Consider the following 14724-nt stretch of genomic DNA (forward strand, 5'->3'; position numbering starts at 1 on the left):
AGATCCATGGGCAAACTATCAGAACCGCAGGGGCAGACTTTAAATCAGCAGGAGAGGGTATCCCGTCTCTTCTAGTGCTTCCCCCCCAAAACTTGACTTTGGACTTCATGAAATCTAGACTTGTGTTGAAATGAGCTTCTCTGGTAGCTCAGTCAGTAAAGAATCTGCCTGCAGTGCAGGAGACCTAGGTTCAATCCCTGGGTCAGGAAGATACTCTGGAGAAGGAAATGGCAACCCACTCCAGTATTCTTGTCTGGAGAATCCCATGAGCAGAGGAGCCTTGAGGGCTACAGTCCATGGCGTCGCAAGAGTCGGATACGACTTAGCAACTAAATCACCACCACCACCCCTGGACAATGGATGCTAAATGTAATATTTTCTGTCTTCTCAGAGCTTCAGATGAAGGATCAATAAGAAGTAAAAAAACAAACAAAAAAGACAAGATATCTTTGTATCTTAAAGCAAAGATCTGGGTCACCTATACAGGAGGATCTGTGGAATTTTAAAGCAGATTCTTCTAGCCTCAGCCACCACCCACCTTCAGGCTTCAACTCTTTGTGACCCAATGGACTGTAGCCTGAGAGGCTCCTCTGCCCATGGAATTCTCCAGGCAAGAATACTGGAGTGGGTTGCCATTTCCTTCTTCAGGGGATCTTCCCAACCCAGGGATTGAACCTGGGTCTCCTGCATTGCAGGTGGATGCTTTACCGTTTGCGCTACTAGGTAAACCCACAAATGAATAAGGAAGATGAATTTATTTGAGAAATTTTAAAGAGTTTGAGTAAGGTGGTAGTGACAATCCCTTCGCAGAGATTGTCAGGGTGTAGTGCATTTTTCTTTTCCTCTTTTGAGAGAGGAAATGGGATGTGGCATGGAATAGGACAACTTCAGATAACTTGTTTTATGTTCGCTGAAGTTTGACAGATGAGGGGACTAAAATTAGTCTCTTTCCCGAAAAGAAAGGCATTGGGTTAACTAATCGCCCTGAGTTATTGAAGCAAGAAGAGGTGGCTGAGATGGGAGCGGTCTGGACATTCAAGGCTGTGAGAGCTATCCTAGGGTCAGATGTGGACCCCACAGAAAGAAGCTGGCCTGAGTCATCCTGAGCAGGGTTGCTGAGGAGGAAGGCCCAGAGGCACAGGAGGACCCAGCAGGGGTGCTCAGCTCCGTGCACCAGTATCCAGGGGTCTTGGAGGAAGACAACAAGCAATTAACAACAGGAAGTATCTACTAGGTCAAAAGGAACTGAGAGGGAGTCCTCCAAAGAATCCTAAAAACTCCATTATCACAGCAACATCAAAAACAACAAAAACCATCATCATTTTGAATTAGCTACATCCAGAGGGCATCGATCCCAGATTCACTTCAAGTAAGACTTTCCACATTTACATCTCCTCCCTCTCCTGCTCCACCAGGGACTTCCTGGTGGCTCAGACGGTAAAGTGTCTGTCTACAATGTGGGAGACCTGGGTTCAATCCCTGGTTTGGGAAGATCCCCTGGAGAAGGAAATGGCAATCCACTCCAGTACTATTGCCTGGAAAATCCCATGGACAGAGGAGCCTGGTAGGATACAGTCCATGGGGTCACAAAGAGTCAGACACGACTGAGCAACTTCACTTTCACCTCTCCTGCTCAGAACTCAGGGGAGCCTGCATGCCATACCAAATGAAAGAAAACGAGTAGAGAAAATGAAAAAAGAAAAAAAAAAAACAACAAAATAGACACTAACCTTAGTAACCCCCTTCAACTGCTGTCTCCTAAGCCTGAAATGCGCCTGAGTCAGGGAAAGAGAAAAACTTGAATCTGCACTAAAGAGGGGGATAACGTGCTTACACTGAAATGGACCTTTCATTGTTTAACAATAACCAGAAACATCACGGCACTTGGGCAAGTCCCAGGCACGGCCAAGGAGTTATTTGACAAAACAAGTTTAGTGGAGAGCCGTGAGAACAACATTGTCGTCTTTCTGCAGCTAGCATTCAACTTGTTCGATAAACTGGCGGCTTTAAGGATCACAGGTTCCCTCTGCCCTAGGGAATCAGGTAACTGGCTGAGAGAGGGTCGTCACTGTAGGAATTACAAGTGAGGAGGAACTGAATTTGTCTGGCAAAGTATCTTCTCTAAATGTATGCTGCTCTCTGGTTATTTCCCTTTCATTTGCACTAAGCAGTTAATAATGTCTTATTTTAATGTGCCAGTCTGCTCTCACCTGTTAGTATCCAGTCAGTGCACAGCTTTAAAACTCACATCCCTTCATAATGTCATAATGGCATTAATTAGGGTGAAATCCGCCAAGAAGGTCCCTCACAGCAGAGTAAGAATAGGAGCTATGAGGTTCAACAGTCCCACAATAGATACATAGATTCCCCAGTGACAAACTGGGAAGATTATATTGACGATTCTGTTAAGGAGTCAGAAATTTTATTCAAAAATATTATAAAAATATGTGAACGCACACATCTTATAGCTAGCTAGTCAGCTATATTAGAGCAATTTAAAGGGGATTCCTTACTCATGAGCAAAAGTACTTGATGTATTGACTTAGGACACACCCAGTGTTCTGACAACAGGGATGTCAGAGCATATTCTATGCTGAGGCGCAAGTATTCTAGGAACTGGCAGTTGCTGGGAAGATAACAGTCCCACCCAGCCCAGCTTGAGCAGCAGAGCTTTAGATTTATCTCGGTCCCATGTTGAGGACAGTTTTTGGAAAAGTGTTAACCTCCAGTGTAACCGCTAAACAATGAAAGAAAGGCATGCAGTACATCAAAGCAAATGTAAGGGAATATAGTCGGAATTAAGCCACAGATCTGTGAGGCCCTGGTGCATCCAGAATTTACATTCCTCTCTCTTTAAAGCCCGTGTGTTTCCCAGACTCTTCCTTGGACTCCTAAAACCAGCCTTCTACTCCCACAACTGCACTCTTAAGAGACCCGTGTCCATGACCTAACTGACAAAGCCAAGGACCCTCATAATGTTTTCATTGTGTGTCCTGGTTTAAACTTTGTAATTAATCATTTGCATGACTGTTTAACACCTGCCTTGCCACATTAGACTACAAGGTCCCATAAGGACATGTCACTTTCTACACTCTGCATGCTCACTGTTTTATATCCAGCTCTAAGCACGACGCCCAGTGTATAGTAGTGACTTGACAAATATTGTTGAATAAACAGAAGGTAACTTGGGGCCACCTTGTACGGAGGTTTCAAATGTCAGGCTATAAAGCATAAATTCATTGCAAAGGCAATGGGGAGGCACTAAAGATGTCTTGGGCTTCCCTGCTGGTTCAGTGGTAAAGGATCCGCTGCCAATGCTAGAGACCCGGGTTCCATCCCTGGAATGGAAAGATCCCCTTGAAATAGGAAATGGCAACCCACTCCAGTATTCTTGCCTGATAAGTCCCATGGACAGAGGAGCTTGGTGAGCTACAGTCTGTAGGGTCGCAAAGAGGCGGACATGACTTAGCGACTAAACAACAGAAGAGATTTCTTAGCTTGTGCCACTTGGGTTTGACAACATGCTGGAATAATCATTCTGGCAGGATGTGGCAGAGCCATCTGGATTCCACCACAGGGCCCACAGGGGTAGACACGTAACCTCCTGCAGCAGACAGGTGAACTTAAACAAAGCTTCCAAACAAATAAATGATGTGAGTCAAAAACTCTCTTAACCAGTTTTGTTTGTTTTGTTATTTATGTGTGTGCTGTGTCTCTCTCCTCTCACTGACATGACTGGTTAACCATCCAAACTGATTAAAATCACAGGCAATTAGGGTTACAAGGCTGACAGCCAAAATCAGAAGGAAGTGGCTTCTGGTCTATCTGTTGTTGTTGTTCAGTTGCTCAGTCATGTCCAACTCTTTGCAACCCCATGGACTGCAGCCCGCCAGGCTTCCCTCTCCTTCACCATCTCCCGGAGTTTGTTCAAGCTCTTATCCTTTGAGCTGGTGATGATGCCAGCCAACCATCTCTGATCTATTTAGTAAGACCTATTGCTGAAGGAGCTTTAACTGGACTTCAGTTTTGTAAATATCTGAAAATGGCCTGAGCATCTGTCCAATTTCTCCTTCTAGTAATTTTATTACCTTTCACATAGTGTCACAAATGTTTCATTTTCTGGTCTGCAGTGGATGGCAGTCTCTCTGAGCCAGGAAAAAAAATTTGGCTGGAGAGACTCTGGTCTAAGCTTGGGTATCCCTTGGGAAACAACCTCAATTACAAGAGAAAAAGATCAGGCTATGGGTCAGTCTCAATCAGACTAGGGCAGGTTTTTATATCGTAAATCAGCATCGTCATTCACATTTTCCTTATGCTGACTTCCTGGAGCTCCATCTCCAACTCCATCTGTTCTAGACTCTTGTTTATTCAACCCAGTGGATTTACTAAACCTCACCTCATCTCATGAGCCATGAAACCATATTTTACAAACTATATGGAAAATGTGCAGTTAACTTATTTTCAGACATTCCTGGCCTATACTACAATGAATTCATTTTCCTCCTGAATTTTATTTCAGTAAAGACAGCCAAAAATTCCAAATTCAGCATTCTATATCTGGTAGACCGAAAGAAGTATGTGCTATTTTCTAATATTTGAAAGTTTCGAGATTATTTTAAAAAATAAAAATAAACTCCCTTCAGAGTTGTAAAATTTGGATATTCAAAATCTTATTTCCCCTCAAATTATTAGGACTACACCCATATATAACCAAAGAAAGCATTTATAGTCATATACCCAACAATTCTAACAATGTGGTATCACTGTTCTTTAGGGACAGATATGATAATAAGAAGAAATAGGCATCAAAGGAGAAAATACCTATTAAAGGGAAACTATTGACATCATAATGGTCTTCATACTTTGGAATATGCTAGAGATGGGTCTTATAGCAATGAATTATCCAAGCAAGTATGTCACTGTTTTTCCTCACTGTACCTGTCCCTGGTACCTGGTATAGCCTGACGGAGCACCAAATATATATTTGTTAAATAATATTAGTGGATGAATGAATGATCTTTGATTTGAAATAAATACCTTACCGGCAGTATGATACTGTGTTCTCCCCACACTTTTTCACTCATAATCTATTGCATCTAAAGGTCACATAAAGTTCAATTTCTGAGTCCCTGGGTGGCCTAATGTAGTCCCATGGCCTTAAACACCACCTATATGCTGACAACTCTCACTCCACCTGGACTTCTTCCCTGAATATCAGATGTATCTATCCAGCGATCTACTTAAGTACGTACATGTGTGTGTGCAGAAGAGCGTGAACAAACAATGTATCCAAAGCTGAACTCTGGATTTCTAATCATCTCCCCACTCCACAGCCTGCCTCACATATACTATATCATATCATTCAGTCTTAATCATATCAGCAATGATAACTACACACCTCAGACTATAGACTTGGGGTCGTCTTTGCCCCTCTTCCTCTGCATCCTATACCCACCTCCTCAGCAGATCATTTGCTCTATCCTTGGAATACATTCTGAGTCCAACGACTTCTTCCCACTCCAGCACTAATCCTTCTATTCCAGGTGAAGGAAGTTCTCTAACGGGGCAGTTAAAGTAATAAGACTGGATGAAAAAATGCCATAGAACTAAGTCCAAGAGTCCATCTTGGTCTTGCTTGTGCCTGCAGATAGCTTAGAATCAAGGCCTGCAATAAATCTCAGGTCTGAGAGAACCACCCCCTCGCTTACCAGGATATGTCAGATGGCCCGGATGTATGTCTTGGACAAAGCCATGCTCTCCGTGTGTCCTCAGTCTGACCACAGCTATGGAGGTTAATGATTTCTCCAGAGCAGTCTGAGTTTTCAGAGTCTGGTTTACTAGCAGCCTCCTGACCATGCCTGAAGAGTGATAATTCATGGGAAAAAATGTCCTGTCTTGACAAAAAAACGGGGGAAAGTTTTAGTTACTTCACATTACAGACTAATCTCCTTCATCTGAAGGTCATGCTGCATTCATCTCACTGAGATCAATAATATTGGCCATTTATGACATTCATTTTGAAATAAGAATTGTATTTTTTAAAAACCTTAAGAAGCTATCAAATCCTGTTTTCAAGACATGCCTGTCTAGGACCAGTCCCTTCCTTCTCTTTTTCATGCTCAGTGACATGCTCTGAACCACAATTCCTAAAGCCTTAGGAAAAGGCTTTCATTTTTGAAAAGTTTACACAAGAGAAGCATCAACAATAGCAGTAATTGCAATGCAAAATTACTCTCCCTCCCTCGAAAACATTTTAGGTCCTCTTGCTATCCAAAAAGTAAATGTCACTGGAAAAATAAGTTTCTGTGAAAATATCTGTATAACAACTCTATTTAAAATTTATTTTGCTGAATTGTAATTAATGATTCACAGAGTAACATTTTCTTGCTATAAATCAGAGAAGGATTACCTCTCAGGAGAATTTTTGAGTTTTAATTTTTCCTGTAATGATCTATGCTACATCCCAAAGTACATCTGCCGGAAGAGGCATCTCATTTTCTCTGAAAATTCACTTGAGCAATGAATTACAAGACTGGAATTAAATAGTAATTTTTATAACAAATCAATTATTATCTTTAGACACTTTGTGATCATTATCCATTACTACTGAAACATGTCAAAACTATTGTTTAAAGAATCACTGAAGCCCCAAATATTATCTTCAGCATTAATTTTATATATATTTTCCTGAAAACCTTTTCATATGTGTATAGCCCACTAGGAGGGACCCCTGACCCGACCCAGGCCTGACTAATCACAGTATCCTATGACCCTAAACACAGTGATGGGTTTAGAAATGGGGACATAACCCAAGAGAGTCATTTCTACTTATAAAGCACAATGTCAAAGCCAGTTGGAAATAAGCAGCAATTTCAACTGAAGTTCAATTAAGTGACTTGTCTTCGTTCTTTCAACATTTCCCCAGTACGTGTATGGGGCAACAATTCACAAGCTCTTTGACTGCAGTGTTTTTGTTTGATAATAGTGTGATTTTGTTTTCCCTTTCAGGTTCGGAGCTTAACTTTTTTATTTCAAACAGAGAAACTCGGGTAAGCGACTGCAGTTCTGCTGGGTGACCACAGCTAAGGGTAATCGGAAAATATTAAGGAGCATCTATGGAAGTGAGACAAGATGAGATGAAGCGAGAAGAGACAAGATGAGATGAGAGGGAAGGATGTGTATGGTCCCTTGGTGGACATCTAAGAATGAGAGAAGGGGAGTGACCTCAGTTCCAACCCTTCAACTAACAGATGGGGCTTCTGAGAGAACAGAGGGCTCTCAACCAAAGTCTCAGAGGGTTAATGGCAACTCAGCCTCCAGCCCCCTTATCAACTGCCTTTTCATGGAGGAAGCCCATGGGTTGTTGCAAAGAACTAGGGCCAACTCATGGAGGAAAATGCAGCTGAGGAAAGGGAGGAGGGCAAGTGGGAATGAGAGTGATATGAAACACTCATGACGAATCAATCTGTGCTTAAGTTCTACTCTTCCCCTGCCAGGCCCTGGCACTCCCAAACGTGGGTTTGTATTGCCCCAGATATGCTGATTTCAGGCAACTTTAACTCTCTCAGCCTCTCCTGTGCCTCTATAAAATGAATATAATACTATAGCATCTCAAGGGCCTATGAATAATTAAAGACAAGCACATTAAGAGCTAGTATCATTTATGGCAGGTACTTACACTTAGTAACTGTTACTTGCCTTTCCTTTACTGAGCCTATTGGTGGGTGTGGAAATAAAATGGTGCTTCTGATAGAAGTGTTCTTTCTAGAAAAGAGTAGATAGGGATGGTTTTCTGTGTTGTCCCCTACTGCCAAAGACTAACCGAAATCTGGCCAAGACAGCCTTCAACGGTGAAAGTGAAAGTGAAGTCGCTCAGTCGTGTCCAACTCTTTGCGACCCCATGGACTGTAGCCTACCAGGCTCCTCTGTCCATGGGATTTTCCAGGCAATAGTACTGGAGTGGATTGCCATTTCCTTCTCCAGGGGATCTTCCCAACCCAGGGATTGAACCCAGGTCTCCCACATTGTAGACAGACGCTTTACCATCTAAGCCACCAGGGAAGTCCTAGCCTTCAAAATGTACCTATAACTCTAGAACCCAGAGAACAAAATGGTCACCAAACACAAAACAATGTACCCACTAAAATGCTGATTTTCTGCCTGGAAATACTTTTTGGTATTACCATACAGATGAGTACCAAGCAAAGTTCACCCAAACATATGAGTCAGAGTAGATACAGACATTGTTTGAGGTGGGAAAGGAGTTTTGAAGCCACCTGGAAAGACAAGAATACCCTTTTCACATTTCTCACAGTATCTGAGTGACAGTCTGTGCTCCGGCTGCCATGTCATCGAAGTGGGGGCAGACTTCCCCTCTGTGAGAAAATCTCTCTGTTCTTCCTTAACAATAGCTTTCAAGCCATGAGGGGAAGAACACCGCAGGCTGTGATCTCTACAAAGTTGGCTAAATATCACTATTCGTTATTTCACCAAGTGCTTTGTTAGTCAACATTTGCTTTAGTTGGGATTGGATATTGCAAGCAAGGGGCTTCCCAGGCGGCACAGTGGTAGAGAATCTGCCTGCCAGTGTGGGAGATGCAACAGACCCGGGTCGATCCCCGGGTTGGGAAGATCCCCTGGAGAAGGAAACCGCAGCCCACTTCAGCATTCTTGCCTAGGAAATTCCACGGCAAGTGGAGCCTGGCGTGCTATAGCGCATGGGGTCACAGAGCTGGACACGACTGAGCAAACACACACAATACAAGCAAACAGTTTGGAGAATATGTATATTCATACTCAAAAAAGTCTTCATGAATATCATTGATTTAATCCACATTAGATGTGAAACTGCTTACTTCTGACATTATTTGTTGATTTTGTCAACTTGAGGGAAGTTGGATGTCAGTCAGTAAATAAATGTTTACTCAAACCTTGCCAGGGCCATGGGACAAATGGTGACCTAGGGATAGTTTGCTCTGAAATGAAGATCTGAAGTTTGGCCTTTTATAGATTGAGGGAAAAGCTACCTGTTTAAATTGTCATATGCTTAAGATATATGGAAGAATAAATAAAGTCTTGGATCCAAATCTTAGAGAATAAATTAAACATTTATACCTATTACTCATTGACCTAATAGCTGTTCATGTGCAGAAATAAGAATATACTGATGGAGCATAAATGTGTCTTATCACCTTGAGGACAGGGACTAGGTCTCCTTCCTTTGAGGAAGACTGTAGTAATATGCTTAAGAACCAGGCTCCTGGGTTTAAAACAACTATGTGATGTTGAACAAGTTCCTTAACCTCACTATACTTATTTTCTTGAGTATAAGAAAGATAATGCTAGAACCGTCCCCACAGAATCATTGCAAAGAATAAATTAGATACAATATGTAAATTGTTCAGAATAGTGCCTGGCACAGAGACAGTAAAATATATATGCTAACACCACTACCGCTATCATCATTTGAATCCCTTCAAAGCACATACAGTCACGTCTAGCACATAATAGGTGCTCATCAAGTGGGTACAGGCCGAATGAATTATAAGTGAGGATTCCGAATCAAAGACACCATACCTATGTTCTGTTTTCTGTTCATGAGGTGATTGGCTCCCATGATATATAAAAAGAATATGAACTTTGGTGGATTCAAAGCACTTCAGCTCTTTGCACAGAAATCACTTGATCTCCCTTAGCCTCTGTTTCCACAGATGGGGACCTTTAGCTGACACGTATGGATGGGTTCAGAATAGGGCTTTCTGACAGATGTTCAATAAATACTTGTTCTCTCTCTGCCCTCTCCCTCTCAAATGCCAGTTGCCAACTTAGTGGCAGGAACAGTTAAGTTTTCCAGTATTTAGAACAGATGGGAATCGGGAACAATAAATCATCCTAGACTGTGGAAGTCTTGGAGGACTTTCTGGAAGAGTTAACCCGACCCCGACTGCTGAAGGATGTCAACATCCTGGAAGGACGGAGGAGGATGGCATCAACCTGGGAACAGAACACAGAGCAGGAACTGACCCCTGAGGCACCAGCAGAGGGGCTGTGCAATAATCATTACAGGAGAAGATGGCTACAAATGATAACACGTGTGAACCTGAAATCTAAAGTTTTCTTCAGGAAATAGGAAGCCCCCAGGGCCTCTGGGGGCTATGCACTGGTGCTCAGAAAAATCGGTCTGCTGGCTGTAGTGCAAAATAAGGCAAGACTGGCAGAGAGCAATTGCAGGAGATGAGATATTTTTGCACTGTGTAATGAGGGGAAGCACAGGAATAAAATGGAGCATCTCTCATCAGACTCGGGTTGCAGGTACAAAGAGAAAGGTGGGAGTGGAAAAAAACGTCCTCCGGTCTTGAGTCTAGCTAAAGGGCAGGCAGGTAAATGATAGAAATGAAGACCTTCAGAAGTGGCCTGAACCCTGCTGTGAGACAGAAAACAAGAATTTTCCGTGTCTGCCACGGACTTGTAAACTATGAAACCATGGAGTTATCATTTGTCTCACAGAACAGGCTCTTGATATCTGAAATCAAGGAAAATGCTAATTGATAGCTACAATTATGAACATACATATATCTTGGTTTCAAGGAACAAAGTTCATCCTAAGTAAGTCAAATGTACCGAGTGCACTATATAAAGAAAATATTTGTCCTATTATCAAAAGAAAAATTGTATTAGGAGAAAGCATTTTTGAAAAGAGTATAAATTACACTAGAAAGCATTTATGTCTTAACTGCAATAAAAATGCATACAGATAAACGCTACATACCAAAATATAATCATTGTGCTCAATTTCCTGAGAAATGTTGGAGGGATTTGCTTGTCATATAAATCAGACAGATGCTAAGTGTATATTGTAATCTCTGTTTATCCAAAATTATCTCAACCACTTTTACCAAACTGGTGCTTTAATTAAAATTAAAAAAAAAAAAAACTTGACCTCACTTTACAACAGATTCAACCAACGCTAGATGTTGTTGTTGTTGTTATTGTTGTTTAGTTGCCACATCCTGTCCAACTCTTTTGAGACTGCATGGACTATATCCACCAGGCTCTGCTGTCCATGGAATTTCCCAGGCAAGAATACTGGAGGGGGTTGCCATTTCCTTCTGCAGAGGATCTTCCCAACCCAGGGATCAAACCCATGTCTCTGCATTGCAAGCAGATTCTTTGCCAGCACTTAATAGTTAGCAGTCCCAGGTATATAGACAGATTTCCACATCCAAGGGTCTCTTACTCAAATCATAAATACAAACTCAGTTGTTTAGTGGAGGCATTTCAACACAATGAAAGTGATATGGACATAACAAGTCCTTTCCTGATTTGCAGAGGCAAATGGCACCCTTTGCTCCTTAAATGCTGCCAAAGTAGCTAAGATAATTTGGGAACTTGAACAAACCAAGTTGATTCTGTGTTCAAGGGGAGTTATTTCACTCCTCCTCTTCCCTTTACTTCTTTAAATTAAACCTGTAAACTACGTAAGTGTAATTCTGTAAGAGGATGATTATTCATTTAATCCTTCATACGATTTCTCTACATTTTTTAACTTCCTGAAACTTTTAAGTTCCTACATACCAACAAAGGTATATTCTGAAGGCAAAAGGAGAAGGAGGCAGCAGTGGATGAGATGGTTGGATAGCATCACCGACTCAATGGACATGAACTTGGGCAAATTCCGAGTGTCTACTTTTACCACAGCTTTAGGGTCTAGGCTTAGCATAGTGTCTAGGTTTGTCATAGCTTTCCTCCAAGGAGCAAGCATCTTTTAATATGGTGGTTGCAGTCACCATCCTTAGTGATTCTGAAGTCCAGGAAAATAAGATCTGTCACTGCTAACACTTCTTCCCCTTCTATTTGCCATGACATGATGGGGCTGGATGCCATGCTCTTCATTTTTTGAATGTTGAGTTTTTAGCCAACAGTCCCCTTTTTTTCACTCTCCTCTTTCACCTCATCAAGAAGCTCTTGAGTTTCTCTTGGCTTTCTGCCATTAGAGTGGTATCATCTGTGTATCTGAGGTTGTTGATATTTCTCCTGATAATCTTGATTCCAGTTTGTGATTCATCCAGCTGGGCATTTCACATGATATATTCTGCATATAAGTTAAATAAGCAGGGTGACAATATAAATCAGTTTTAAAATATTTGCTCTTGGTTTTGACCCTGGAACTACTGTTATTATTTTATTTTATCTCATCTCTCATTTCCCAGATGCATTTATCCAGACATCTGAACCTTTTTCTCCATTGCCCACCCTCACTCACTAACCAGACTTCACTTAATCCAATTTTCATCAGTTCACAAGGTCCTTTCTAGAGACAGCTGAATGAAGAGTTCTTCAGAACTAAAAACAGACTTTTTCTTCCCAGTAAGGAATTTGTTTTCCCAATAATCATTTGTATTTAATTAATACAATTATTTTTCCAAGGAATTTTAAAGGAATAAAATTTAAAACTACATTTAGACTGAAGTTTCTCATTCTATCATCTAGTCTGAGTGAGTCATGACAAAAAAAAATAATAAAGTTCTTTGATCAACATGTGCAGATCAAAATGTGCTCATTTCTTCAGAATGAGCATGACTTAGATTTTAAGTGGTAAATAGCTAATTTATTAGAGAATATCAAATATATAATTATTAAACTATTCTGTGTCTTCATCAAACTGTCTTAGTAATATAACCAAGTCTGAATGAGACTTCTCAAAACATTTGAATATTTAAGATAATAATCAGAAACCCACAGATATCAAATGTACATCCCAAATTATTCCCTTTTAAAAGGCACAATAATAACCAAATATGGAATGCCAAATTCATTTAGTGCTAATGTTCAGAAACTCTAAACATCAGATGGTGATATAATCCTATATTTGTATAATATAATAACAACTGAAAATAATGATAGAGTCATTTAAAATAAAGGCCTAGCGGGAAAGTTTCAGTTCAGTTCAGTTCAGTTGCTCAGTCATGTCCAACTCTTTGCGACCCCATGAATCGCAGCACGCCAGGCCTCCCTGTCCATCACCAACTCCCGGAGTTCACTCAGACTCAAGTCCATCGAGTCAGTGATGCCATCCAGCCATCTCATCCTCTGTTGTCCCCTTCTCCTCCCACCCCCAATCCCTCCAAGCATCAGAGTCTTTTCCAATGAGTCAACTCTTCGCATGAGGTGGCCAAAGTACTGGAGTTCCAGCTTTAGCATCATTCCTTCCAAAGAAATCCCAGGGCTGATCTCCTTCAGAATGGACTGGTTGGATCTCCTTGCAGTCCAAGGGACTCTCAAGAGTCTTCTCCAACACCACAGTTCACAGGAAAGTTTACACAGGTGCAAAAAAGCATTTGCATTACACATAGTATATTTTAATTATATTTAATTTCAAATGAATATTCTATTTTGGGCTACATGAAATGGTGGAAAGGTTTTGTTACCCTATAATATTGAAATTATTTTAAGTCCTTTGAGAGCATGGAACATTTCTTATTTATGCTCTAAAACAGAAACTTCGGGGTAGATTGTGAAAATCTGCATATTTAAGCTCTCCAAGTGTGTCTCATCCACAGTGAAGTTTGACAACTAATAATATATTAGTTGTCAATATAACTAAAAATTATTCCATAAATGTTTGCTGTCCTTGGAACATTGGTGTGTAGAATGCAGAAGATTGCTATTGTTGTTGAGTTGCTAAGTCATGTCTTATGTAAAAGAATCATAACTCTTTTGCAACCCCACAGACTGTAGCCCACCAGACTTCTCTGTCCATGGGATTCTCCAGATGAAAATACTGGAGTGGGTTGCCATTTCCTCCTCCAGGGGATCTTCCCAGCCAGGGATAGAACCTGGGACTCCAGTGTCTTCCACATTGACAGGTGGATTCTTTACCATTGAGCTACCTGGGAATCCTCTAAATGCCATGAAGGTTTATAGATGTTTATACCACTGCTAATAGCAAGAGAACACTGCTGCTTCAGAATGCAGAGAAGATTTAAGCAACAAAACTCTTAGAGTTTAGTAAATCAATTTATTTGTCAAATCCTTATTTCTGATGGCAGGAATATAACAGATTCTTGTATAATTTTACAATATTTGAACATTCCATAAATATATTGTAACCTATATGAGGGCCTAGACTGTGGGGGTGTCATGTCCACCTGGTGTTTAGCATAGCCACATAATGATTAATGAATATTTATTGATTAAATAAATAAATTTGGAATCAGACAGAAGTGGTGGAGTCACTTAGGCAATTCATTTAATGTCTCTGAAATTTAGTTTGTCATCTAACTTCACAGGGTCTCTCAGGACTGTAACAGCATAATGCCATGAAGAGCACACAAACCCTGCAACTATATATTATAATAATTCAATCGATTAGAGAAGATGATGTCAGTCTTTACCACGATCATGATTTCCCAGATCCTACCATACTGGATAATGCTGTGCTTAATTTTCCAAGTTTTCAGAACAAATTGCCTGGAAACTAAACCATAGTGTGCAATTACACTGGAAAACTAAATCCAGTGCATTTTTCTTTGTTGCCAGTTGTTTTCAAAAAATGAGAACTATAATAAGCCAGCACAGCTGAATTTTAATTGCAGAAGAGACATTTTATTAAGTGACTCTGTTGTGCAGACATAAAAATGGATCCTGCACTGTACTGCTTCCTTCGACCTTTCATCTGTAACTTCAAAATTTTAATCTTCTTGTATTTATCTACAGATGGCATTT

The 14724-nt window shown here is 40.8% G+C and overlaps 1 long non-coding RNA gene across 1 annotated transcript in view; it reads right to left on the reverse strand.

Moving 5' to 3' along the window:
* Positions 1-5583: 5583 nt before the first annotated feature.
* Positions 5584-14724, reverse strand: part of LOC133258072 (uncharacterized) — a 184017-nt gene continuing 174876 nt past the window's right edge. Inside the window, exon 3 of the long non-coding RNA XR_009739793.1 lies at positions 5584-5894. This is a non-coding gene — a long non-coding RNA (uncharacterized LOC133258072). The remainder of the gene's footprint in view (positions 5895-14724) is intronic.

Source organism: Bos javanicus, chromosome 12, assembly GCF_032452875.1.
Source record: "Bos javanicus breed banteng chromosome 12, ARS-OSU_banteng_1.0, whole genome shotgun sequence".
NCBI lineage: Eukaryota > Metazoa > Chordata > Mammalia > Artiodactyla > Bovidae > Bos > Bos javanicus.